The 26930-nt window shown below is 49.7% G+C and overlaps 1 protein-coding gene across 5 annotated transcripts in view; it reads right to left on the bottom strand.

Annotated features, from left to right (window-relative positions):
- NFASC (neurofascin) overlaps window positions 1-17958 on the bottom strand; it is a 72692-nt gene extending 54734 nt beyond the window's left edge. For 4 of the 5 annotated variants that reach the window (XM_021376863.1, XM_021376860.1, XM_021376861.1 and 1 more), the window contains exon 1: window positions 9385-9543. The gene's annotated coding sequence lies outside the window, so the exon portion shown is untranslated. Of the gene's footprint in view, window positions 1-9384; window positions 9544-17922 lie in introns of those variants that run through there. The other variant, XM_021376859.1, reaches the window with a different exon arrangement.

Genomic DNA, 26930 nt, shown 5'->3' with positions numbered 1-26930 from the left:
ACAGAGAAAGTTTGGCACTTTGTTATTCGAGAAACGCAGAAAGGGTGCAATTAGCTTAAGAACAAGCAGCTATCTATTCTGGGTAGCAACCTCAGGAGCCGTCATCTGGCATCCAAACACGCACCATGTGACAAGTGGATGCCAAGCAGTCAGAGCCTCCCTCCCGCTCAGGCATGCATACAATTCCCATAATGTCTGCCTTCCAGCCTTCGCTCGGAGCTCGGGGAGCTGGCCCAAACCTGCAGCAGCTGTAACCCTTCGTATTCTTTGCATCCTTTATTTGGGAAGGCTGCAAACGAGCAAGCCATGAGACCGACTGCAAAGGTTGCCACCGCTGTCAGTTCAAGGTGAGGAGCAAACCCACTGCAGACGAACCGGGGGTACAAACACATTGTGAATTTAGCACCTGAGCTGTGCTGTGAGCATCTCAGCAAACAGATGGACAGCATTATATTACAGCAGCACTAAACCCCAACCAGCCGCCTTAGCTAACAACTTTCCCCTAGCAAAAGCTTCACAACTTGAGACAGAAGGGAGGTGTGAGCTCAGAGTCTTTAACAAATAAATAGGGATTTCCATGCAGGAGCAGCACTAAAGTCACTCATAGCACAGTGGGATCGGGGCTGCTGTCACCCCATGAGCAGTGCCCTGCATCCCAGTGTACACCCATGGCAACTCACACTCATGCCTGTGGGGAGGGGAAGGAGGGGAGAGTGGTCCCCACCTCAAAAATTATTTATGAGCAATTAGCGAGAGCTATCACAGCCCCCCAGGCTCCTCCCTCCCAACTTAGTCTCATCACATCCTAACACACATCTTCTTTTCTTAAGTGTATAAATAGGGTTTGATAGTATAGAGGTACTAGTGTTTTTGTTTTGGCTCTATTTTTTTTATTTTTATTTTTTTAAGATTATGAGACTGAATCCAGAGCAGCATTTCCTGAGCCTCCACGTGGGAGCAGCCAGGCAGAGGACCTTGCTCTCTGCACCCCTTGGCAAAAGGCTGCACATTCAGAATTAAAAAAGGAAAAGGAAAGAGCTCTTGGTCCAATGGAAGGACTGAGTTCTGCCGCTTACACGATGGCTGGGAATCCAGGAGTCTCCTTCCCATTCCCACCGCAGCTCAACCAGCCTTCCCAGTGCTCTCAGCCCTATGGATTGGAGCCACTTTCCCCCTCCCTCTGCCCTAGCGGGCAGAGCCAGCAGCCATCCCCTCCTGGGAACCCATCCCACATCCAACAGCCACATTTCAGCCGCTTTATGCTAATTATTTCCTATACACTTTTATGCAAATTCTTCCTACAGGGAGCGATGCGTGGAAATGTATTTGCCATCCTTGGAGTCCCAGCAGTACAATCATCTCTTCACATCAGCCCCTACACACGCCTGTTCCCATCCCATTTGCTAATGGCACGCTGTAGGGTCACGGGGAGGCTCTGTGCATTGTGCCCTTCCCACCCCACGGTGCTGACGGCTCAGTGTGAATCATGGGGTGCAATTCTGAGCCGCCTTTCACTGCTGAGATTGCAGTGCACGATTATGGCACGGAAGGAGAAACACAAAAGGTGGCAAAGCTGAGCTTACCCCGAGACTGTGGTGGCTCTATTCCCAACATGAGATGCCTCATGAGCAAGAGAGATGGGGGTGTCAGACTCGAGCTGCATGCAGGGAGATGCACGCAGGTGGAAGTGGGTCCGTGAAGACAATCCCTAGCAGATGTCTCATAGGGCACACTGAAAACAAACCGGCAGCAAACACTGCTGTTGCCATCGAAGCTATTAGGATAGGTTTCCCAGCCAACCTTTTGAGAGGTTTTCATTTTGAATCAGATCAAATTACAGCAACAGACAGGTGAGGCTGATGCATACAACTCGACACAGCATCTCCAAAGCAACCTGGCTGCAATTACACCCTAATCATCCGGCCCTGGGGGGCTGTATCACAAACCGGAGCAGTGCTGGGAGGAAAGGGTGCATTGGCGAGCCAGGAAGGGACAAGCAAAGTGCAGCATCCTCCTTGTGCACCACAGCTCCCCGGTCCAGCTGGAGGCGATCAGGGAGGCAGATTTCCAGGTCACCAGCGAGTCCGTGCCTTCTGCATTCCTCTGAATGTTTTCTGGGGGCCTTCAGAGCCCAGCAGCCCCCAGCAAGGAGGGGCTGAGCAAAGCAGACAAAGCCTGCCATTAAATAGTAATGAAAACGCCGGGCGCAGTTAGTGGAAGAGGACACTTATCACCTCCCCAAGGAGTTCCAATCCTGACTCATGCCCGGGGGCTGCAGGGCACTTCCATGCCTCCTGCCATTGCTTTAATGCCTCCTACCACCGTACTGGGGCTCAGTGCCTGCACCCTGGGTGGGGAGGAGGCACCTCCGGAACAAAATCCCTCACACACGGGCACAGCCCAGACCCAGACAAAAGCACAGCACTGTGCGAAGGAGTAGGATGCACCTGGCTGCCGTGAGATCGCACCCAGAGCACTGCAGATCCACTGCCTCCTCCTGCAAGAGAAGGCTTTTTAATAACACGAGTAGCCAGGATTACGCTTTTGCATCTTGCACTAAAGCTCCGCGTCTGAAGGGAAGCATCCTCATCGAATCCAAGGGTGCACGTACTTCTGATGATCGCTGGTGTTCCCACCAGCAGAGGGACGGGCTGATTCCATCCAGCACGGCGTCAGCTCCAGCCCCGAGAGCAGGAACGAGGGGGTTGGGGCCACACGTCATCCCTGCGTAACTTGGGAAGGGATGGAAATGGGGAAAGCCGAAAGACGCGCTGCGATAACAGATAGGAGAAACCGATTAGCTCGTCCCTACAGCATCCCAACGCCGACAAAACAGGCAGCAGGAAGAGCAGGCGGAGCGCGAGGCAGACCGGTGCTGCACAGCCCCGCACCGATGGGGACACAGCTCAGCCCTGCCCTGCTCAGGGCGACTCGCCTGGTGCCCTGGGGGGATCTCAGGCAGGAGGCACCGGCAGATTTCCCTGCCCGTCCGACAGCAAAGCCTTTTGTCTCCGCGTCAGAAGCTTTTCCAGAACATCACCTCCGCCAATCCGCTCCCAGGGCAGAGCGCTGCCTACCTTTACCTCTCCCATTCAAACCTGCTGTGCCCCTCCCGAGGGCTCAGGTTCTTCCCCCTCCCACCACCAGTTTCTCAGTTTCCCAGCTCAGTGCCCCCTCCGCTCCCACCGGCGCCGCACAGAGCATCCTTCCCTCGTCCACCCCACGGCCCTGCCTGGCACAGGGCTGCGCTGTCCCCGCTCCATCTCTGCAGGAGAAGGCACAATAGCAGTTATTAACAACCTCAAGTCTCCCCTCCCTGCTCTCGCTGGATTTCCCCCATGAATAAGGCAGGAGCCGCGGGGCAGGACACTGCCCACTCTGTCCCCGGCCACCCCCACGCCAGCAGGGAGGGGGCTCGGTGCCAGCCGGGGCCTGTCCCCACGTCCCGGCTGTCAGCACCACCGGCTGCTGCTCCCAGATGCGGTTTCCTTTTGTTCCAGCCCTGCTGGGAGCGATGTGACATCCTCAGAGAGCAAAGCTCCCAGGGTACCGGACAGAAACTTCCAATCCAGAGATTTCAGAGCGTTTTCACCACTATTTTAGCACTATTCCCTGCCTTGCCGGCAGCAGAATCTCATTTTGCAGCTGAAGGAACCAAAGCAACGACGGTGCTGAAGGGGGAGGTGAGTCCCAAGGAGCCCCAGCACCTGACTCACTGATCTGAGTGATGCTCAGGTTGCTCGGATCCAGCTCTGCTGGTCCCAATCTCACAGTGCCAGAGGGATTTCAGGAGAGCACCCCCTTGTTCTGTAGCCACAGCCCTGCCCAAAAGCACAGATGCTGCTGAGAAATTTCATTACTGCAAAGGACAAGATGAAGCCTGAAAGTGCAAAGTGCTCCAGGCCAAACAAGGGAAACCAGGAAGAAGGGCACACACTCCAGTATTGCCCATGCACAGCGCAGGCTTCTCTGTCCTTCCACAAGCTGTGGTTGGAAAACAGTGAAAACTCACTCTGAGCTCTCGATCTCTACAGAACAGAAAGCACAAAGCGTGCTGGACAACCAAGCTCTTGCAAATCCCTCATGAACATGCACCATCCATGAGCCTCTGTGTGCTCGGTGCTAGGTGTCCCACCCCAAACTGCCCCATCACACCCATTGGGCTGCGACGCATCCATCCCGTGCACCACAAGACAACGGTGCAACAACACATGAGCATCACTCAAATGCTGCAGGGGAGCACAGAGCAGAGCTGCTTGGCTCCCCCTGTTCTGCTGAATTATTTACTGGATCGCCAGCCAATTTCTTTGGTCCTTGCAATGCTCAAGCCCGAGATGCAGCGCACACAGCATCAGCTGCATGCTCAAATCGCACAGCATTGCCGTGCACCAAAGGCATTCAGAGCCAGCAAGCTGATAATTACCTCCCAGCAGGTTTCAGTGCAGCCCGAACCAGCCTTGCCCGGCATTAATTAACAGCACCTCCAGCAGCTCAGTGCTTTTCTGTCAGCCAGACTCCAGCTGCTGAGGGAGAAACGTTTTCCCCCGGGATGGGGGTGGCTGGGGGCAGCGGTACCCAGGGAGGGGAGGGCAGGATGGGGAGGACAGCTTGTACCAGCACACAGAGACTTGTGCGTTTTTCCTTTTTGAATGGGGAACTGGGAGCTCTCTCCCCTCCCAGAAAAGCTTTGCTGGCCCACGCTTCTGCCAGCTGTGGGTGGAAAACACTGAAAACTTGCTTTGAGCTCTCAGGTCAGAGTTCACATCCATTGCTGTGATCCAAGATAAGAAAAAGGTTGAAATTATTCTACATTCCAGCCCCAAAATCCGCACCTCTGATACTTTTTAGGCTCCTTTGCCTTCATGGTCCATCCTGTGTTTTACTGTTTTCCCCCAACAGCAAGTCCCAGCTTTTAAAGAGACAACCACAAAACGTTGCAAAGAGGTGATTTAATTAAAGAAATGGGCACAGTCTGCCTATGCATCCCAGTTCCACTGGTAATTAGGAAACAGATGGGGGAAGGAGGAGGGGAGAGAGGAATCTTTGTTAGGTTAATTGTCTGAAGTCACTAACTGATATATAGGTGGCCTGATTTCCCCGGAGGGTTGTACACAAACTTACGTATGGACTTCTGCAGAGAATAGAGATGGGGGGTTCCCAGCAAAGGGCAGCAGAAGATTAAGACTAATCAGGCAAGAACAGAAGTGATAAACCCCAGAAAAAAAAAACGAAACAACAAAGCTCCCCTTTGTATCTTCAAATGAGGAATCGACCAATCTGATCCACAGCTTCATTACCATCTTATTTAAATGCAATTTCCATCTCCCTGATTAAATGGGAGTAAGTAGCGAGGTCTTTGTGGCACTGGCTGTCCTGCAGTGTCCCTGTGCTGGGGGCTGAGTTGCAGCAGGGCCCAGCAGCACCTTTCTAAGGAAACACTTCAGTTCTGCTTCCTGGAGCCTGAAGGTGCCCTCCAAAGACAACTCCCAACTCAGCTGCACCAAGAACACGATATTTCAGAGCAAACACTGTTTTACAGCTCCCCTTTCCCAAACATTTGTTATTAAAGCTCAATGGATGCGATGCCAATGGGTACGTCCTTATCTCCGTGAGCAAGAGTGCACAGTTCCCCAAAAAACACCGCTGCAGAACTTACCCTTCAGTAGCAATTACAGCCCTAATAACTGTAAGATGATCAGAGTTATTTGTGACAGCTAATTTAACCACAAGCCCAATGAAACTCAGCCTACATAACGCCCCAAATCCTTTCTCCTCCATGAAAGGGCATTGTAACCACCATGAACTGATCTCAGCCCGACTCCACCGCTGCTTTTCTCATTAACCCAGCGTAGCTGCTGAGATAATTATACAGACTGCCTCGTTGATCCAGATTATTCAGATTGGGCAATGGCCCAGGGGCAAACCAGCAATCCCAAGCAGATTTCTGAACACTAGAAAATGGGAGGGGGGGCTGGAAATGAGAAGGATAATGGGTGTGTGCAATGGGACAGCAAGAGCAGGGCTCTGGATTTTATACCATGAGTGCCATTCTTCCCACTTGATTCATAGACTCATAAAGGTTGGACAAGACCATCAACCCATCACTACTATGCTCAGGAAGTCTTGTCCCCTGTTACTCCTGCCTCTGTTTTCCTCAGCATCTAGGCAATGCTTTCCTGCTCTCCGGTGCAATTAAAACTTGATTTTGTGGAGTAAACCCTGAAGAGGTAAGAACTGAGATGAAAAATGAATTAATTCAATCTACAAAAATGCCCTCAGCTGATCTATGCTGATCCCAAAGAAACCAAACACAACATGGCATTGTAAGGTTGCAGCGTCCATGTGGGATCCCCTAGCGATACTCCCAGGATATCCCCTGACCCCAGAGCAAACCACCAACACTCTGCTGACCATCCCCATCCTGACCTTCTTGGTTCCCATAGGACAAATCAGTGCAGGGAGCACATCAGCACCATTGCCCTCAGAGGACAAAAACATCCTTACTCCATCCAGCAGCGGGATGCTGCCAGCACCTCAGGTACAAGTTTCTCATCAGGGCAGAGATTGGCTGCTGGTGATGGACTGGAAAGACAGCAAGTTGCAAGAGTGGGCTACATGAGGTGGTGGCCTTGGCCATGCCACGGGACGCAGCAGTGGGTGGTCAGGGGCAGGGTTCATTGCCAGCAAAAATAATCCCTGCTCGAAGATGAATGGAGTCACCGGGGATTCACTCAATATCTCTATTGCTTGATGGTGGGGACAGCACTAGCTGCAGGGCTGGGAGGTGGGGAATAATGAGGACAAGCAGAGGCTCCCCAGGGAAGAAGAGCCATGCTCTTTTTTTTACGATCCTTGAAATCCTGGTGATTGCCTATGGGCTTGTACTGAACAGGAAGAGACCGCTGTTGCTAGTTCTTACTTCCCCCCCCCCCCCCAGAGTAGCCCAAAGAGGCTGTTAGAAGTAGTCATGTTGCAGAGATAATTAGCTGCTGGAGAGGGGCTGGGATTCTGCATTCATGGGGTGGGTGCCCACAAGTCAGCAGCCAAGGGTGGGGAAAATCCTCAGCTCCCCTCCCAGCATGGATTGGTGAGAATCCAGCAAAGTTTCTGACCAGAATAAACTAATGAAATACCTCTTCTGCTTTTGTCCTGAAGGAAACCACCATGAAAAAGTGGTTATTTTCTAGTATTGGTGTTGTTTCTCAGGGTTGTTTTCCTGCTGTCCCTCCCTATGGGATTCCTTTCAGACTGCCACTATCCAGAGAGATGAGGTATGAGGAAGGAGCAGGAACCAAGGAATCTCATCTTACCCCTAACTAAAGGCAAATCACCTCCTCTCCTGCCTCAGCTCCTCTCCTGGAGGAAGATGTCTTTCATCTGCCTGATTAACACTTAAGGCTGTATTCTGAAAACCTTCCACAAGTCCCAATTAACAGCTTCACGCATCTCTAGCTTGCTCTTGAACCACTGCTGCTCTACTCCTGGGGTCCCAGAGGCAGCTATGTGCTCATTTCAATTATATTGTCCAGCTCAGAAACTCATCGCACACCAGCTCTGGCTGCATCAGCGTGCAGCCCTTCACTCCAGCATTCCCACCTGCAGAGCAGGACCCGAGGGGTTTTTTTACACCCAAAAGGCCCCAGCACATATCTGCACAGGGGTGCTGAGGACATGGTCTGAGCAGCACAATCTGGTTGAGGACAGTTTGGTCTGAGGACACAAATCATGCTCTTGTACCAAGTGAGCTTGGGTCTGTGCTGCTTGGCCTGGCAGTAGAAAGATGGAGCCACAGCTGCCAGCACTGGGCTATAATTAGGTACGAGCACATGCTGATGGCAGCCGAATTCCAAAAGCCTTTCTTTTGCCCTCTAGAGCCCAATGCTGAAGACGTCTATGGATTTGTCACAGATTGCAGTCCAGAAATAGAAAGACGATGGCACACATTGCTCCGAGCTGCGCGGTGCCTCTCGGCACCAGAACAATTAGGGTTTTACCCAAGTGTCAGATTCATTTACCTGAGACCAGAACTGTGTTCATCCCAAAGACAAATCTCACAAGCAAAGGCTCCCAGCAGCCCATGGCCAGAGCCAAGCCACTGCGACGTCCCCGTGTGACATCTGCTCAGCGCTGCCCACCCCATTGTGGGAGGTAATTGCGCCGTGGGGCTCCATCTGCCTTCCCACATCTCAACATCTGCTCAGAATCAATAGCAGGGAGCGTTGCCAGCACAGCTCAGACCCCACTCTGCTGAACAATGGTCAGAGACCGCGCTTCCACTGCAGAGCTGCAGCTTTCTGCTTGCTGGCACGCAGTTTCGTGGCTATGCACATACCATACCCCACTCCTGCTCTCTTCTATTTTGCAAGACTTCCTTCTGACTGAGAACCAAGATTTGCTGCAAATTGTTTGACAGCTGTTGACTTGAGGCAGGCAAGGGAAGTATTTTCATGCATTCAGCAGCCACAGAATAAATACTCCGTGCCAACCCAGTGCTTCCTTTTAGAAGCCCTCAAGGTTTCTTGACAGGAAGAGAAACACAAGCCAGCCCTTGCAATGTGGACGCTGCTCAGAAATTAGCACCCAGCCTGTCCTCACCATGCCATGAGGGAAAACATGGCCTCAGCCTGGCAGGGCAGAGGAATGGGGCAATCTGGGACCTTGCATCCTCAAATGGTACCTCTTCTGCTTGCCCAAGCATCCTGTGGCTCAGCACAACCATGAAGGCCGAACTTCCCCTCACACTGAGGACAATCAGGAGGCTGGGAAGGGGCACAAATAGCCAGTGACACTGGTCGTCATTTTAGGGGCATGCATCTATGAGGGTTTCCAGAACCTAGCATGATTTTCTTCTAGGAGGTCCTTTAATTGAGCATCTTTACCAACTGCAGCACAGGGAGGGCAGCGCTCACCCCCAGCGTGACTACACGCAGCAGTGCCAAGCACTTCTCAGCTTCCAAGCCCTAACTAGGTAGCATTAGCTCCATGATGCTCTCTGCCACCACAGGCAGTCAAAAGCCATCCTTAAGTCAAGTCACACCACTCCTGCCTAAGCGTGTCAGGGATTATGCACTGAAAAGTTCATTAGTGCCATTTCCCTGCTTATCACAGCCTGAGCCAGGCACGACGAGCTGGTCAGCAGTGAGGACACTGTCCCAGGCTACGCTAAGTGAAAGTGACACTTCGCTGCTCGCTGCGTGGCGGGTGGCTGGAGCTGACACCGTGTATGTGCTGTCTGCCTCAAACACGAGGATGATGGTAATCTCTGCCTATGATACATGCATGCTGGTCAGTGTAGGTGAAATACCATCCCATGACAGGAAGCTGCTGCAGCACTTCCTCCAACAGAAACCATGAGCACAGTGAAGACAATACTGGCACCTTTACCTTACACAGATGTAGTTGTAAAGGCTCTGCTGATACCCAGGGGACTAGCAGTGGAGCAGACTTTTCAGTCATGCATCAGCAGTAGATTCAACAAGCTGCAGAAGAGACATGATCTTCTTCCCACCCAAGGAATCTCTCCTGGATGTCCACAGATTGCCAGCTCCCACCCTGACATCAGCAAACAGAAGCCTACATCACAAAGCCCAGGGAACAGCATGGAGATGGCCTACCAGAGGTTTTGAGAACAAGGGAGAGGACTCAACAGCACAAGGAGAGGGAAACGCCATTTAAAACCAGACAGTGCTCTGACAAAGGCCAGATTGAATGAAGACTAAATAAGAACCGACAAGCTGACATTTGAAAATGCAATTAGCTGCCTTGTAAAACCACCCTGGTATCTTATTGTTAATTATACCTTTGCTCAGCCTAAGAGGCAATACATTTATTTAAGTTTCATTCTCAGGCTCTTCTGCTTTGACTGGTCCCGGCAACCAAGATCTGTCCTCCTCCCACCCCACTCTACCTCATGAGTTATGGTGAACCCAATTTCCACAAAAGGACTGTATTATTCTATGTTGCATAGCTGCCATTATAAACATGATTTTGGGGAGGCATCTAGAGGAGCATGTTAACTCTCAAGCTAGGAATAACTAGATGTCAAGGAGAGAGCTGAGAATGAATTAGGTTCCCATGTACACATGGAGGATCCCAGACACTGCGATGAATTCAGCTAACCTCTGCCTGCAATCAGAGAATTATTTATTCTTACCCAAGTCCCTGTCTCCTCTCTTAATTGAGATAAAGTTGTCTTTTAAACATATTAGTGTGGGTCACAGACCAGGGCCATTTTAAGGACATGAGCATAAATCACATTTGTTTGTCCTGCAGAGCAAGCTAAGGGGAAGGAAGAAGCATTACAGCTGAGCAAACATAGGATCTCCTGGGTAAAGAGCCTGCCAGGAACATTTAGAAAGCAAAGTCTCCCCACCTCATCTCCTGGCAGTCATAGGAACCGGTCCCACCTCACCTCCATTTGAAAATGAAGATACTGTAGAAAGTTTGATCTACTTGGAGAGAAAGGTTAGAGTAGCAAGACAGATCAGGAAAGAGCAGAACATTAGATGTAGCATTAGAGAGAAGTCTGCTCTACTGAGCTCATGCCAGATTAGCCTCACAGCTGTCACTGTGATCAGGAGATTTCAGACGAGGTCAACCAAAATACATAGCCATGTACCCAGCTGCTGATGTGGCTGGAAAATAAAACTCTGTTGGCCTTGGTGTCTGAGTACCAGACCTGTCAATAAGAGATGTCAGCCTGGGATATGTAACACAATACTTTGAAGGACACTTTATACTGCACACACGTTTGTCTTGTAATAAGCATAGCCCATGTATTTTGTATCAACTAATGCATGTATGGATTAATCCAGCTTTGCTGGACATAAGGGAGGGACTCCTGTTTTGACAGAAAGTGCAGCCTTAGATATTTTATGTTAAAATCCAAATTTTTTTACTAGATGGAATGGAAGAAAGAAATAGGATTATCAATTTATTAAGTAGATTTATTTGATACAGCTCTCAAGAGATTTTTCCTCAGTGCACTCTCATACAAACAGCTTCACTGCAAGGGCATCAAATCCTACCTAGCCACACCGGTCTGAATGTGCAATGGGGGAAGCAAAAATAAGCCAAGACTTCAGTTCCCAGACACTCTGCAAGACTTGCAGTTCAACTGCAGGCAGACTGCTCAAAATGACTATGCCAAAACGTGGTCTGGGGGCATGGCAGATGTGTCATGAAAGTGCCTGAGAGGAGCTTCACAGGTCCCATGCATGCTGTCACACATGCTTGGCTACAAAGGCTCATTTCTCTCATCCCCCTCTCTCTCCCACTTGCCTGCACACATCTGTGAACACGTCACAGAGATTCGAACAGAAGCCAATGAGCTTGCAACAAGCAGTCTTTGTTGCTGGGTCTGTTAGGAATCTGAAAGCAAGATTTCACGAATCCCGACACCATTTAAGTGACAGCAAGAAAGAGAGCTTCTTCTATGCCCTTAACTCAATAAGGGTACAGCTCAGCATACAGATGTGTCTTTATCAACTGCTGAGCCATGCTGTGCTGTTAGGCATATTAGTAACTCTCCCAGCTATCACAAACAGGGCTGTGTAATTAAATGCAAGGCAGCTGGTGGTACCATACCCTACTGTGGAACTGCTAAGAGCTCACAGAACAAGATGCAGGCTGACTCCAAGTACTAATCATCTAAATTGCCTGAGGAACAGTGACATTTTCACCACTCGTACGCCAGAGCACAGGCAGCTCCTCATTAACTGAGCAGGCTATAAGCAAAGCTTCCAGGAGTAGGTCAAGAGTCAGGGATGGTCTTCACCTTTTCAGTTTCTTGTGTGAGAAGGAAGTGCAGTAATTTCTTTCCCTCCCTTCCCCCATCCTGCCCCCAGGCCATGTAAATATCCAATAAAGCTTCTTCAGTTATATGAGGAATGGCAGCCAGCCTATGTACATGAGAAACAGTGCTCAAAGTGATGCAAAGAGGAAGGGGTCTGTTTTGCTTCTTGCTGGTGGAAACCCTTAAGATAAAGGATCACAAAACAGTTCTGTTTGGAAATGACCACAACAGGTCGTCTAGTTCAACTGTCTGTTGAAACATCAGCTGTAAGGTCAGACCAGGCTGCTCAACATTTTATCCACACACATCTTGAAAACACCGATCCAATGAGAATGGAAACCGCCCAGCCTCTGCAAGCAACCTGTTCTACTTCTTGGCAGTATGGTTGTGAAGGAGAGGGCATGTTTTGTAGAATCATAGAATAAGCCAACCTGGAAGGGATCCACGAAGATCAAGGAGACCAGGTCCTGTCTCCACCCAGGACCACCCTAAATTCAAACCAAACATCTGAGCTTGTTGCCCAAACACACCTTGAACTGCGGCAGGCTGGGTGCCCTGACCTGGGGAGCATGTTCCAGTGCTCAACCACCCTACCATCCATTTCCACCCCCCTCCGACACCCGTTTGCAAGCACTTACTTCAATCTACTCCTGTTATTCCTTCTCCATCCCGTGCATGGAAAGGGGCGATGAAGGAACACGGGGCGCGGCGCTTCAGCACCACGGAGAGCGGCCGCGGCGGGCAGGGCCGTCCCAGCCCGGCAGCGCGGACAGGCTCCGTGCCACGCTTCGTGCCAACCCCCCCGCAACTCGAGCACCTTATTTACAAGATGTGCTCGAGTGCCGGCCGCTAACAGCCGTTCTAAACCTCGAATCGTATGAAACGCCGAGTGAAACTGTGGAATAAAGCCCCAGTGGTTCAGCAGGAGAAGCCCGTCTTTTTGCTATGTTTGTGGGATCATCGTCCTGCGATTGCTTTGCTGACTTAACTTGAATATATTGATACCTGAAGAGTTATTCACTTACTGTCAAATAATTTGTTGTCTCAGACTGTCTCCTCCAGAAAAAAAGATCTGGTCTTTCGTTTTCCTCTCATTCCCTTCTAATTCTCTTCCCCTTGCTAACCCCACATCATTATTTAATCACATTTCTTTGTTAAATTTAGGGGGATGGGGTACTCTCCAGGGCTCACAGCATCATCTATGGTTTTGCACAGCATATATATACTCACTGGAGATAAGCGGAATAAAAATCTTGAAGAGCAGGGAGCGTACATCCTATTTGTGCACCCAACAAATGCAGACAACATCAGGACACCAAGCAAATTACAAAGAGGACTCGCATGTTTGTTCAAGAGCACTGCTTTCTGAGTAATGCCTAGATGATGAAAGCTGCTTTTCCTGCTTAAGGAGCAACTATTTAATACAAAGGAAAGACATGAGCGACAGGTTAGTGCCTCAGGTAATCTTCCTCAGTTTCAGAGGCCCTGCATTCTCTTCTTAACTCGGAGCTAGTTGAGGTCACTAGAAAAAAAGTAAACATTTCATAGCAGGAAGGAGATTTCATGACATCTTTGCAGATTCAAGAAGCATCCTATCCATCTCGCAGCTCACACTGCCATTGCCAGCCCTGCCCATCTGTGCCAGGGCATTTCAGGAGGAATAGAAAATGCAGGTTGACAGTGAGACAGTATCATGCTTGCTGTGACTTTGAAAGTCTGTAGGAACCCATCACTCCCCATGCTGGAAGCCTGCAAAACCTACTGTCAAGGAGCCATAGAATAGGAGAAAACCTGCCAGGAATTAAAATAAACCTCCAGGGCTAAGCATCTTGCACCAAGCCTCTGGGTTATGTTCCTTTTAAAGTTGGCATCTGTAAGGCTCAGTGTTTGCTTCCAAAGGTGGGTGAGCAGCATCAAGGACAGACAATGCCAAGTGTTTATCAGCTGCACCTACATTAGGCTTTGAACATGTGATTAGTTGTTGACTATAACGAGGATCCGCAGTGCCAGCTGGAGCAGGGCTGGCATGAAGTGAGACCATCCTGGACTGCACGGGCTCTCATGCATGAAGCTGGCAAAGCCTCAAATACCACTGCAGACACCAAGACAGGAAGGTGTTCAGTATCACACTAGGTTGCACCTTGACTCCACAAAGCACCAACTTTATTGTGTTGATGTTGCTCTGTCAGTCTCGGAATTAAGCAGCCTTCATGCTGGACTTCACCGAGTAACAGAGACAGAGTAATGCTAGCAAAGATCTTCCAGAGGCTGCTTTTTGAGGGGACACCTCCATTCCCTGCTCCTGAGGCCTGTATCCCTCTCTTAGTCCAGCTCTGCCTGCGGTCAGGGCAGAATGCTTTGCTCTCTGTGCCCTTGGGCTGCTCTCTAAACCATGTTCCTGAGACACAGTGAGAATAGAAGGAGCCAGTTATTATCAGCATCAAGAGGATGGGATGAGGTCCAAAGGAGCACAGATTGAGGAGCACCAAAGAGGCAAGGTGAAGATGTGTCCCTGCATATCATCCTCGGGATCTTCAAACCTGCTTTAGCCATGCAAAACCATCTCTGTTTATTTGATTGCTAATCCTTCGCCGCCTCTCTCATTGACTAGGAACTGTGATCCCCATAAGCAGGGCTGAGGGCTAAATCCTCCTCTGTTTTAATCCATAACAACACAGCAAGGTCTCTTTCAGCTCTGGATTTAAAAAAAAAAATGAATAAATAAAAAGAGGAGGGGGATTATTGAGCATAACAACAACTTCAAGCATGTTCACTCTGAGCTGGGTCTCTGGAATTATGCAACAACCACCCTGCACAGCAGAGGTAAAAGCAAAAACGAAGTTCCGACCTGCTTCAGCCGACAGGGCGGGGAAGAGCAGAAGTCATCCAACAATATTTAAAATAAAGAGAATGTTTTTTGAAAGGAGTTGCCCACAGGGCAGGGAGACAAGCCAGGCCTCTCTGACAAGATTTGCCAGAGCCTTTCAAAAACTGTAACTGAATACAAGGCATGGTTTGGGCTGCCCATTCAGTTTAAAGGTACGGGGGAATGTTTTGATGAAGGCAAACTAAACCTAAGGAAGAACAGAGATTCTTAGAGGAAGTACCAGAGCTTATTTTTCCTTCTTGATTTTTTTTTTTTTTAAAGTTTAAAGCCTCTTCCCATGCTGTTTCTATTCAAATTCAAGTGAAAACTGATTTTCTGCATATAGTTTAGATAAATTCTTTGTAAACAACTCTAATGGATTTAAATCCTCAGGTTTTCTTGCATTCTGATCTCACTTGAACAAGCAGACCTCCAAGCTGCACAGAAGTCAGGCAATTCCAGATCTCACTGAAGCCCTATAGCAATACAGCGGGGGAGCTCTGCCTTGCTGTTTGGGTTTACCTACTTAGTAAGTTCAGTGCTGATGAGACTCGATACCATGGTGCTGCAAAGACAACTAAACCAAAACCAACATGTCAACGTGCACACCCCTCTTCTGCACAAAGAAGGAAGTTTCAACCAGTCCTGAAGTCCCACAGCTGAATGTCAGAACCACAGCGGTGTCTGGGGAATACAGCTGTTTAATTTCCCCAGATATCTCTAACCAATTCAGATGCAAACCCTCCACTTGTGGGCTCCTGCCTCACCAGAGCACACCCAGAACGAGATGGATCCACAGCGCTCTGAAGCTCTGTGTAACCTGTGCAAGGCCTTTGCTTTGGTGGTCTCCATTTCTACAAGCTCTTCAGTTTGCCAAGTCTGCATTTTGATGGAGACACCCTCAAATTACTGCGTTTCTGCTAAACGGGGTTAAAGAGATGGGAGGAAAGGAGCCAAGGTACTCGGTGCATATGAATAATTCGCTCAGCAAGCTTGTCCCAAGGACATGAGGTCACCCAGCCAGGTCAAAACCAGAGCAATGGAAGCAAGGATTGTTTCTGTGGGAAGTTAGGACTACCTTTCCCATCTGTTTAATATTTTCCATCAGCATATCCTATGGTCATAGGAAGTCCTTTTTTCCTCCTCTCTCAATCCCAAGCTCCTTCACACAAGAACTGACATTTAGTGGAGCACAACCACGCTAAGACCCCCCACCCATGGGCTTCATGCACATAGCAACCTTGCAGCATCTCAGACAGCCACCAGGATCACAGGCATGAAGGATTAGGCCTCATTTCTTGCTGTTATAATTAAAGCTACATGACCATTTTTAATGCCTGTGCACTGCAGAAAGCCTTCACAGTGGCACTTTGCCAGCAGCAGCATCGATTATACACGAGACCCACAAACATAAAGACAATTAGATCACAGCTAGACAAATAATTCATTATGAATTAATACCATTTAAGAGCTTGGGATGTTTTCCCATTTAATCATTAGCTGTGACACAAAATGATTGGATTGACTGACTCGGTTTAAATCAGATCCCTAGCCACAACCAAGGCAACAAAACTCACGGAGCACTGCGGCCTCAGGAACTTCTGGGGCGTCTTGCTGGATGACTTTGGAGCTTTGTTGATCCCATAGCCTGCACTATCACACAGCTTTAGCTCAAGAGAGACAAAGGCAGCCCCCAAGCTCAACCCCTGCAAACAAAGTCCATTTTCAAACTTAACAACTTGAGCCCATCCTCCGTCAGCTGAGAAGACCTCCATGCATTATTTATGTTGCACTCACATTACAGCCACACACACAAAAAAGGAAAGTCAGCAAAGGCCCAGCCTGAAGCCCTTTAATAAAAAGAACACGATGCTGAATTCGAGCAGCTATCTTTCAGGATAGGCCGCGCAAAGAAGTTGGCTGGAAACAAAGCAGTCACGCTGACCATCATTTTAGCCTAAGGATGAACATTTTACAGATACACAGTCACCAATAAAGGAGTCGGCATCTTAAGAAAAGTCACCAGATTCTTGCTTTTGTCCTGAGCTTCTGATAGGAGCGCCCTGGAAACGCTGACACCGCCATAGCATCCATCTTAAACCAGCCAGGCATCTGGGCTGGATCTGAATATTCCGGTTTTTCTGCAATACGTGCATCCCTCTGGCATTCCGTGCTGCCTCTCAAAAAGCAGACAAACATCCCCGCCTGAACTGCAGAAATGCTCAATAGCCCACACGCTATTCCAAGGATCCGACCTTGAAAACCATCTCAAAGACAGCATTCAAAAGAAGAAAGAAAAACCAAGCCGGGCAGCAAGGCTCACGTGCCTTCCCCAGTTCCGCAAGGGGACAGGATTTTCTAGAGAAAACCTCCCTCCATCCCCCCCTTAACCCACATAACTGCCCCCCCAAGTCCCAATCGGAGGCCTCAGCAAGATGCAAGCATGCATTTTCCCTGTGCCCTGCTGCCTGAGGAGCAGCTGAGGCCACGTTAGAGGATATCACCCTGAGCTCCAGGCTCACAGTACCTCTCTTTCAGGCCCACGGGACTCCCACCTCAGCCACAAGAAAACACAGCAGAGTTTTCTTCAGCCTCTGCGGATCATTTCTGAGCATTTCCCGGAGATGGGGAACAGCTGAACCGCCTTTACAGCCGGAGCACAAATGATTCAGCACTTTCCCCACCTCCAGAAGCCTGATCGATAGCGGCGAGCCCTTCTGCAGGCTCAGCCAGAGCATGCGGATCCATAGCACAGCATCACCAGCGTTGCTACTGCAGCATCACAGCCCAGGTGTCGTCGGAGAGGCCTCCCCGGTAAGGCCAGAGAAGGGGTTTTACCGGCTCTGGATGCTTCAGGAGGAAGACGCGATTGCAGCCCCGAATATAGGGGGAAAATGGGCAGGGAGAAGCTCCCCCCCGGAGATCTGGGGCTGAAACATGCCCCGTCGCACCGTGCTCCTTACCCTGTCCCCCCGGGCTGACACATCAGCGTATTATTGCTCACTCAGACGCGGTATCGTGACGTAAGAACAAAAACCCCATCACATGCCCGAACCCCGCACGCAGCCCCCCCCCGCGCATGCAGCTCTGGCCCAGTTCCGAGGGAGGGAAAAAAAATTGGGAAGGGGGAACCCAGCAGACAGCGAGGTCCCAGATCTGGGGGGAGGGGGGGGGGATGCGGGAGTAAAGCAGTCCCAAAGCTCCGCTGTACCCCGGGGTACCGCGCCCCGAGCCCCTCCCCCCCACCCCGGCCCCCGCTTACCGACACCGGAGCGCCGGGATCGCCGCAGCCGGGGATCACCCCCCCCCCCCCCCCCACCCCGGCCCCCGCTTACCGACACCGGAGCGCCGGGATCGCCGCAGCCGGGGATCACCGCGCCGCACTGCGCGCTCCCGGGCGGGCGGGAGAGCGCGCCCCCGAGGAGGAGGAGGAGGCAGGGAGAGAGGGAGGGGAAGGGAGGGCAGGGGAGGGATTTATTAACGGTGCCGTTAATTAGCACCTGCAGCCCTCCCTGAGGCTCTGCCCCCAGATTTCCCCACAAACACGAACCGGGTTTACCGTCCAGGTTCCGAAATCCACCTCGGGGTTTTCAGGGAAGAAGGAGAAGGATTTCCGAGCACAAGGAGTCACTCAGATGCATCCTTCCCTGTCCCACACGGAGTGACGGTGCTCAGGAGCATCCCAGCTTGGCACTGGTCGAGGCGTCATCTGGTGGCAATCTGCAATCGGGCGCTGTCCCCCCGCGTGCCCCAGCAGAGGCTCCTGGTAACAGCACAGCGCAGCCATCTCTTCAGTCATTTGGTTATCAGAAATGTCAGGTTAATTAAAACCTCCCCCATCGAGGACGCGCTCACAGTGGGACCTGCCACTTCCCTCGCTGTACACTTTGTTGCCTGACAAATAGCTGCTGAGGTGGTGAAATTTCAAGATAGGTGCATCCCCCTGCAGCAGCACACTCATCCTTATTGATTAGGCATTTCTAGACAATATATATCAAGCGTGTTGCTGCACATCACACATTCAAGGCCTTCATGGGGTTTGCCATGAAAAACTTTGCCCTGAAGGTACATTTGCTGCCCCGTAAACGTCAGTGAAGAAATCATCCACTCAGAAGTTGTGCGTGTCCCACAGGGTCTGCAGGACCTCCAGAGGGATGCACCTTCTTCAGGGAATCTGGAAAATGAGAGAATGCAGGTTCTGTAATGAGTGGTAGATACAAAACCAGAGGGCAGGGGCTGCAGGAGAGCAGCGGCCCAGCTGATACAAATTAAGAAGATGAATCCATGAGGAATAGCTGAGCCTGCTCAGCACAGCTGCTGGTGGAAAGGGAGGCAAAATCAAACCACAGAGCAGAGCAAAGAGGGGTCACTGACAATGCCAAGGAAAGAGGGCTTGTAAGGTGGGGACATTCTACAAACAATGTCACTGAGATGCAGGCTTACCTCCTTTATCACCCAGCTGCTCAGCTCCTTCGGAATCATCAGATTTCAACATGCTGTGCTATTTCTGCAGGGATCCCATTGTGCAGCTCTATTTAGGGCAGGAGGATGTAAAGTCATTCTTCAAGAGTTGCCTCCAACTGTTCTGAGTGCTTCTCCAAAAATGCTGATTCCTGTTAACTCCAGAGGAATTTGTGGGCATGCTGTACCTCGTAAGGGCTGCTCGGTGCCTTGCAAAGTGCCCCTCTCCTTGTTCTTACAAGCATCCATCCCATTCTGTCAGTGGTGTTGCTTGCAAAGCAGCCTATCGTAAAGGAATTGAAATATCTTTTCTTGCTTTTGGAAGTCTCTCTGCAGAGGATTTGTAGAGAGTCCTAGCTGGAAGAAAACACTGCCTGCCTCCATCACAAACACTGATCTGTGATGTGCAGTGTTGGTCCCTTTGTGATAAGAACAAAAATCTGTTTGCTCTTCTCTGTGGCTGCTTCAGAGAGATGTGCTGGAAGATACAGCGAGCTGAGCTCTGATAAAAACCTTGGAGACTGCCTGAGTGTGTGTGCATGGGGGAAACGAAACTAAAAACCACCTCTTAAAATGCATTTCTGTTGAGGAATTAAACCAACTTGGTGCAGCAAGGATCAAAATGCTCAAGGCAGACCATTGCAAGCCAATGGCAACTTGAGATAAGCCCAAGGGAAATGGTATCCTGCACATACAAGGCTGTTGTGGCAGCTAACAATTAAAACTAGCATGAGCCTTGGCCTGTGTTCTTGATGTTTGCCAGCAAGAATTCAGCTGAATGAGGAGGACATCCCATACCAACAGAGAGACACATATGTCACGGAGGGCACGCTCCCCCCTCGCCTCTGATTCCTTTCCAGATCCACTCTGTATATTTGCCCTCACTCCAGAGCTCTTAGAGGGTCTCTCCCTTTCCTTATCCCTAGAGATCCTCTGCAATCAAATGAACAGGGTTAACGAGGAATGAGCGACGTGGAGAAGTCAGATGGGTTCCTCTCCTCCAACCAATTTCTCTGAAGAAAGTATCGATCAGCCTTCAAGCATTCGCACTTGGAAAGATGGATTCACGTGCACCCTGCTACGACACTCGGCCTTTCAGGAAGAGCTGGTGATGGATGCACATCCCAGGCATATTGTTTTAATGGGACAGCAGCCCCTTCTGCCCCGAGGACATAAATCACCGTGCTGTTGCAGCCAGCCTGCTCTTCCCTAGATGCAAACACAGGGGACAAAACCACACAGAAATCCACTTGTGGCCCCCAAAGCACCTCGAAGGCAGGGACTGGTGGTTGTGCCAAGTTACCCAGCACGGCTGGAGACCTTCCTCCAAGGCTCTGCTGTTCGTTATGCGGTGCTGCCATCTGCTGCTCTCAGCACAACGGCGTTTTCCCTTTCAGGGCGATTATTTTTAGCATCCACCAAATCCCACCCACAGAACGCAGCCGTAGCGCCTCTGTCAGGCGGCTGCTGTAAATCTCGCCCAGCGTTCCCTTGCAAACCTCCTCCTGTGAACGCCCTGGGAAGTTCTGCAGGTGGCATGCATGCAGCATGGGGAGAGCAGCTCCTTCGTTTCCCTACAAAAGCTCATTAAAAAAGATGAGCCTCTTGGCACTGGGCATGAAGCTTTCTCTGTGCGTGTATCACAGGCACAGAAGAGAAGGAAAAGAATTGCAGTAGGGCAAGTTTAGCAGCTCCAGTAAAGAAGAGAAACAGCAAACCTGAGTTAGACCTCCAGAACCAGTTGGGTTTGGCTGTTGTCGTGTGCCACATGCAACTGAGCAGGAGACGTGCTTCTCTGGTCAATCTTCAGCTCCCTCCCATGTTTCCTCTACTATCCAAGTTGTTAGCAGAAAGTCACAGCTGCCTGTTGGAAAGGATGGTTTTAATTGCCAAGCATTGCCTGCTTTCCCTGCCCCAGGGCAGCTTGCATGTCTTCTGGACTTTAGCAAGTGCTCTGCATCCCCTGGAGATAATTACTTGGTGTCAGCCAGCCATGCTCTGGCCTTCATTCTAGGGAAATATGTCCTTCTACTTTTAGCTCCAGAACAAACCGCTCTTATTTGCATGATTGTACAAATGAGGATCTGCAGAGCTCGCAGCGCAGGGAAGATCTCAGTGGGGTGCTGGCTGCAGGGGCAAGGTGCTAATGGCCTGGAGAGGGTCCTGCTAGAGCTGGCACAGCTGAGAGCAAAGCCTGTTGCAGACCATGGCATGTAGGCAGCCACTCAGGCCACTGAAATGTCTCTGTTGCACAGCTCCAGGCATCCTCAGAGGCTTCTGTATCCAACACTGCCTTACTATGAAATATTAAGCAGCTCAACATGAACAAAGCTTTGCTCTGATACTGCTCTTTCCAGACAGGCTTCAAGATCACAGGCACAAAAGGCAGCATCTTTCCCTCCCTTTCCTCCAGCAGTGTTGCCTTTTGGGGCTAGGCAGTCCAGCCCTACCCACAGCTCTCTCTCAGTAGCATCATACCCCACAAGCATTTTGCAGACTAGAAGAGCACCCCTCCTGTTTCCCTCATTTATTGTTAGGAGTCTGCTCAGCTGGAAAAGAATAGGCCAGCTTGCCTGTGCTTACATTGCCTTGATTGCTAATATGAGCCAGCTGCCCTTTATGCAAGGTGTTAGTCATGTTGCCCTGCCATAGAGCCTAAGATGGTTTCCAGTGCTCTCCAGAGGGCAATTTTAAAAGATCTTACTTCCTGAAACACCTCTCTACAAGTATTTCAAACTTTATCCCTGCTCTCTATTGTTTATCGTGAAGCATAACGTTCGTTGCTTTTGTTTTGTCTCATTTGATGTAAGAATTGTTGGTACAGAGTACATATATACAAGTATTCCTGCAGAAGTACCTGCCAGAACCTGGGAAATTCTGCCTGGGAGCCCATCTTTAGCCTGAATTGAATACCATGAACCTGTTCCACCACTAGATTGCAGCACAACACCAATTTCTGCTGCCAGCACACTTGCTGGGTAGGAGAAAGGAGCAGAGAGAGGAGCATGCGGAACTGAAACATCTTGCCATCACTCAAGCAAAAATGTAGGTGAGAAATCCTACAGAAAGTGAACCACAGCAAGGGAAACCACATAACCCACAAGAATGTCTCACACCCACTCTGCTGGGCTGGAAGCACATCCCATAGATGCGGCGTTGTGTCATCTTACAGCCAGTTTGTTCAAGGCACTGCGTTGCCATAGAGGTAAATGTCTCAAGCTCCAATGAAACTGGACTGTGGTTTTCTACTGAGTTTGCACAAACTTTTGGCAAACTCGAAACTTGGCTGTGAATCCTTCAAGAGGTGACCTAGAAGAAACTGCTGAACTGACAGACAGCATGGTCCTAGAGCCCCAGGGACTGACAAGCAGTGGTGACTGTCTCCAAACCTCTCTTCTGCAGTTCCCATTGCATAAAGAAGCCAAGAGCACCGATCCATGCTCAGCACTCTTGAACTTCAGCTGAGTCCTTGAGCTGGGATGAGTGTTTTAGAACTGAGCTTTAGTTTTTCAACTTGAACGTGTTGGTCTCAAACTCCAGAGCTGAAGTTCTCTACTGCTGTGCACCATCCATCTATCCATCCACCCATCCATCCACCTTCCTTATCACAACCTGCACCACTACCAAGAATGCCTTGTGCCCCAGTTTCCAATTATGTCACTGAGGGTGGATACACATTGCCTGCTGCATCCAACAGGGACAAAGTGGGCATCCTCTCATTGCTAGAATAGGCAGACATTACCAGCTACATCCTAAGAGCAAATCCATTAGCTCTCAGAGGATCCCTTCACGGTGGGAAGTTTGGCCATATATTCATCAAGATCTCCTGCTTTTCCACTGCAGCCCCAGAAGGCCTAGAACTTTTGCTGCTACCTAGCAGATTTCTTATGATTATTGCAAACAGGGTTGTCTGGAAGGAAGACATTTAGAAGTGCAAAAACATTCATTAATCATGAATAATTAATAATTAACAATTATTATTTAAAATACCAGGGCAGGAAAAATCCCACTGTGGATATTTTTGATTTGTAAATGCCATGGTTTTAATTAAAAGAGAGGGATGATAATCATCAGTCAACTGTTTTTGCCAACAAGCATTCTGGGGTTTGGCTGCTAGATGCCCTACATAGAAAACAGCGGTTTTTGCTGGAGCAATGAGAAGTTTTGAGTCTGAAGGGTGTGTTCTGGTGGAAATACCAAGTCCTGGGGCTGGGAGCCTGAGGATTTCTCATTGTTTGGGCCATCACTCAGATAACCACTGTCTTGTTCCTAATGCCTTCCGATAGACATACCTTTAGAGGAGAAATGTCCAACTGGATACCCTGTGTCTGGCACACACCAGTCCTAAAGTGACCTCTCTTTGGAATTTGTGGGAATTAAAGGGCCTGGAGAACACAGCCAACACAAGGGATGACAGGGAAGGCCCAGGTTAAAGCGCAGAGAGTTAATGCCAGGAAAAACAAGGAAGGAGGGAGGCAGGAAGGCATGGCAATTGCTCAGGGTCATGCTAAGTGTTTGGCTTCCTTCTTTAAATGTCTAAACAGACATGAAGCACATGAGACTCCATCAATGCTCAGCAGTGTTTTTGCTTGAGTTGAAAACACCACTCTTGCTGAATAGCATATATATATATAATAAATATATAAAGAGAGAGAGAGAAAAGCACAAACTTCCTCCAGCCTTCCTTAACCAGGCAGTGAGCTGAAACAGATTCCCCCTGCAGAAAGGCTTCGCTGCCAACAAACATGAATGTCCTTTTTAAAAATTGAAGTCCTGACTGAATTGAGGCAGAACGTATGAAACTGCAGCAGTACGGAGCTGCCATGACCAGGGTCAGTTTGTGGGGTGGAGGAAAGGGTCCAGGACACACAAAGAAGGTCTTTATATGCTTACACCCTTTAATCCATAGCTTCCTTCCATGACATAGGGGTGTCCTGCACTTGAGCTGTCCTTGATGCTGCATGGGTTTCTCACCTACCAGTCGTCAGTCCCTTGGTGTTGGCCCTGCTCAATAGTTGAAGACCAAATTTTCATCCACAGCATCATCTCTCCCTCCTTCCCTCCTGGTTTACCTCTGAGCTCTTTGTCATGCCCTGGGACACTTCACTGTCTTTCAGACAGCGCCTTCAACTCCTCCAGAATCAGGTTTGTAAAGCCAATCCCAGGAGTCTTCGACTTGCTCACCATTTTTTTGTGACAAAAAGCTGCAGAGAGACACGAGCACACTGCTGCAGAGCCTGCACCAAAGCCTGTTTATAGGTTATTGGTTCCTTAATCAATAGGCTTGATCCTTTTCAGACACTCCCAGAAACCTGCTTAAGCAGAACAATTAGTACTAGTGGGTTTCTCGTATTCCTATTGCCAATTAGATAATCTGTGATGGAGAAGCAGCTGCAGGCTAGGTCCCTTTAGCATGAAGTAGCTTGTAAAAGGAAGGTCGCAGATCCGTAATGCCTGTTTTGCAGGTGAACATCAGCATCCTATACTGAAAGGTAATAGAGGTCTTTTGTACAAAGAATTCCCACCTGAAATCCTAGAAATCATATAAGTAGACTGCATTAGCTACACATCATAAATATTGATGCTGTTGCTAAGGGGAAGGAGGGCTGGGTTCAATGTTAATGGACTGATGTTGGTATGCTGAGAACACTCGAGGGAGCAAAAGGGACAAAACACCTCTGTCAAAGAGAGAGCTGAGTGCGTGGCGTGTGGCTTTCAGACAGGACACGTAGGGCTGGCCCTAGGAACGTGCGTATTTTGACAAGTGTATGAGTCTTCCCTTGTGCTGCTTCTCTGAGTTTTGGGTTAACCATGTGACCTTGTGATGACACCGGCTGGTTTCATACCTGAACTTAGGGCAGATCCCCAGGTACAATCCATATGTCTTCATGCTGGGCTCTGGGGTGAGGCACTGCCTCGGAGCTCCAGCTGTACCCCCCGAGGAGGGGATCTGCAAAGTGCTGGGTACACCAGACAAGACATGCCTTCTGCATGACTTGTTGCTGAAGGTACCTGGTGAACATGTGCATTTGCTTATGGAGGATACAGCTCTTGTGTTTCCATCACTGGGCTCACATGTTGACCTGTGCTCTCCAAGCTGGCAGTAGAGACAGCGCTGCCCGCTTCCTCCTCCCCAGAGGCAGCTTCTCTCCTCTGTCTACAGCACTTGAGAATGTGAAGAGCCCTTTATGGATTAGATTTGGGAAGACAACGCTGATGATCAGTGGCTGGAATTTCCCTCCCCCCTGCATTGTTCTGCTCCCTGCTTTTAATGTCTAACACAGCCCCCGATGGTTTCCAAATTTCAAGTGCACAAGGTGTTACAAAGGCCGCGCTTCCATGACTTCTTATTATTCACAACAGAACAAGACCTAGACAGCAAATTGCTTTGTTGATCCTGTGAAGGGAATCGATCCTTGCAGTCTTAGTGCCTCTGACATGTTTATAGTGGTCGAGCACAGGGAAGGAAGCTCTTGCAGGAAGGATGCTCGCCCTGGCCCAGCAGGGCTGGAAGGTGGCCCAGCCTGGGGGGTTTCCATACATTCTTAATGCTCTTGGGCTCCCTGAGCTGAAGTGCAGAGAAGCAAGGCTGGGATTAGCTGCTGGGGTTGCAAGGCCCAGAGACATGGGGCTGTCTGCCTGCTCACCTGTGCAGGTGTCAACACTCATACTCGGATACTGAGCCCTGGGGCCATGAAAGGCAAAACCCCACCAAAGCCCAGGCCTGGCTCCAGGCTCTGCAGCTTGTGCTGGGATGTTGTACAGAGCAGCTGTTGCTGCAATTCTGGGCTTTCCCATCATGCAGAGACAGTGGTGTCCATCCTGCATTGGCCAAGAGTTGCTTTTCCAAACCAGGAATGGGTTTGGTGAGGCTTGGGTTGGTTTTATTCCCTTCTTTTGTGATTCCTGGCACTGCACAGCACAGTTCAAAGCTCACTCAAAGAAAACGAGATGAGAACAAAACACAACCTGAATGCTGGCTGGTGAGAAAGTGATTACTTGTTAATGGAGCAGAGAGCGGAGTGAGATGAGGCTGTCCCAGCCCTATGATTCAGGCAGTAAAACTCCCCACTGGGAGCCTCCGGCACAAGCTTTCAAGAAAACTGAAAGCCCTTCCGAGAGAATAACAGCTCATAAAGCTGCAGGACACACATGGCGGTCATCAAGGGGCTGGCATGGCTGAGACATGCAACAGGCACCCAACCAGGGCAAGGAGAGGTCGTGAGGGGTGATGGTACCAAACAATGGAGGTGGGGAGTGCCTGCATTAAGCAACACAACTAGTTGGCAGAAGATGCAATGTGCGAGCAAACATCACATTAAAAGAGCCGCTAATCGCTTCCAGCATCCACCTTCCATTACGCACATCAATCTCACTGATTTCAGATGGGAGGGAACGTGCAAATGGTGCCACTGTTTAGCCAGCTCCAGGTGAAGTCAGTAAATTCAATCATTTTCCAGCTTAATGTTGTGTGCACAGCCCGAGGTGTCCGTCCTGGCACAGGTTGGGGTCATGCTGGCTGTTTCTGTTGGAAAACACTGCAGTCAATCCCCAACAGGACCCGATTGCTGGGGTAATTCAACAGTGTGGCTTTACTCAGCTCTCCAGCAGCCCCAGAGCTTTGCTAAGGAGCGGGCTGAGGAGCATTAGCTCTGAACACTTCAGCCCTGCAGCTCAGATGACAATACAGCCCCAGCACTTTGCTACTCCAGCATCTTTCCTGCGACAGTTCATTGATTATCAAGCTACAAGGGACAACAGTCATAAATTCATTTGATCTTGTTTATGGTATTCGTCTGTCAGACTTCC

Source organism: Numida meleagris, chromosome 25 (genome assembly GCF_002078875.1).
Source record: "Numida meleagris isolate 19003 breed g44 Domestic line chromosome 25, NumMel1.0, whole genome shotgun sequence".
Lineage (NCBI taxonomy): Eukaryota > Metazoa > Chordata > Aves > Galliformes > Numididae > Numida > Numida meleagris.
The sequence above is the reverse complement of the archived record's forward strand: the minus strand, read 5'-3'. Positions and strand labels throughout refer to the sequence as shown.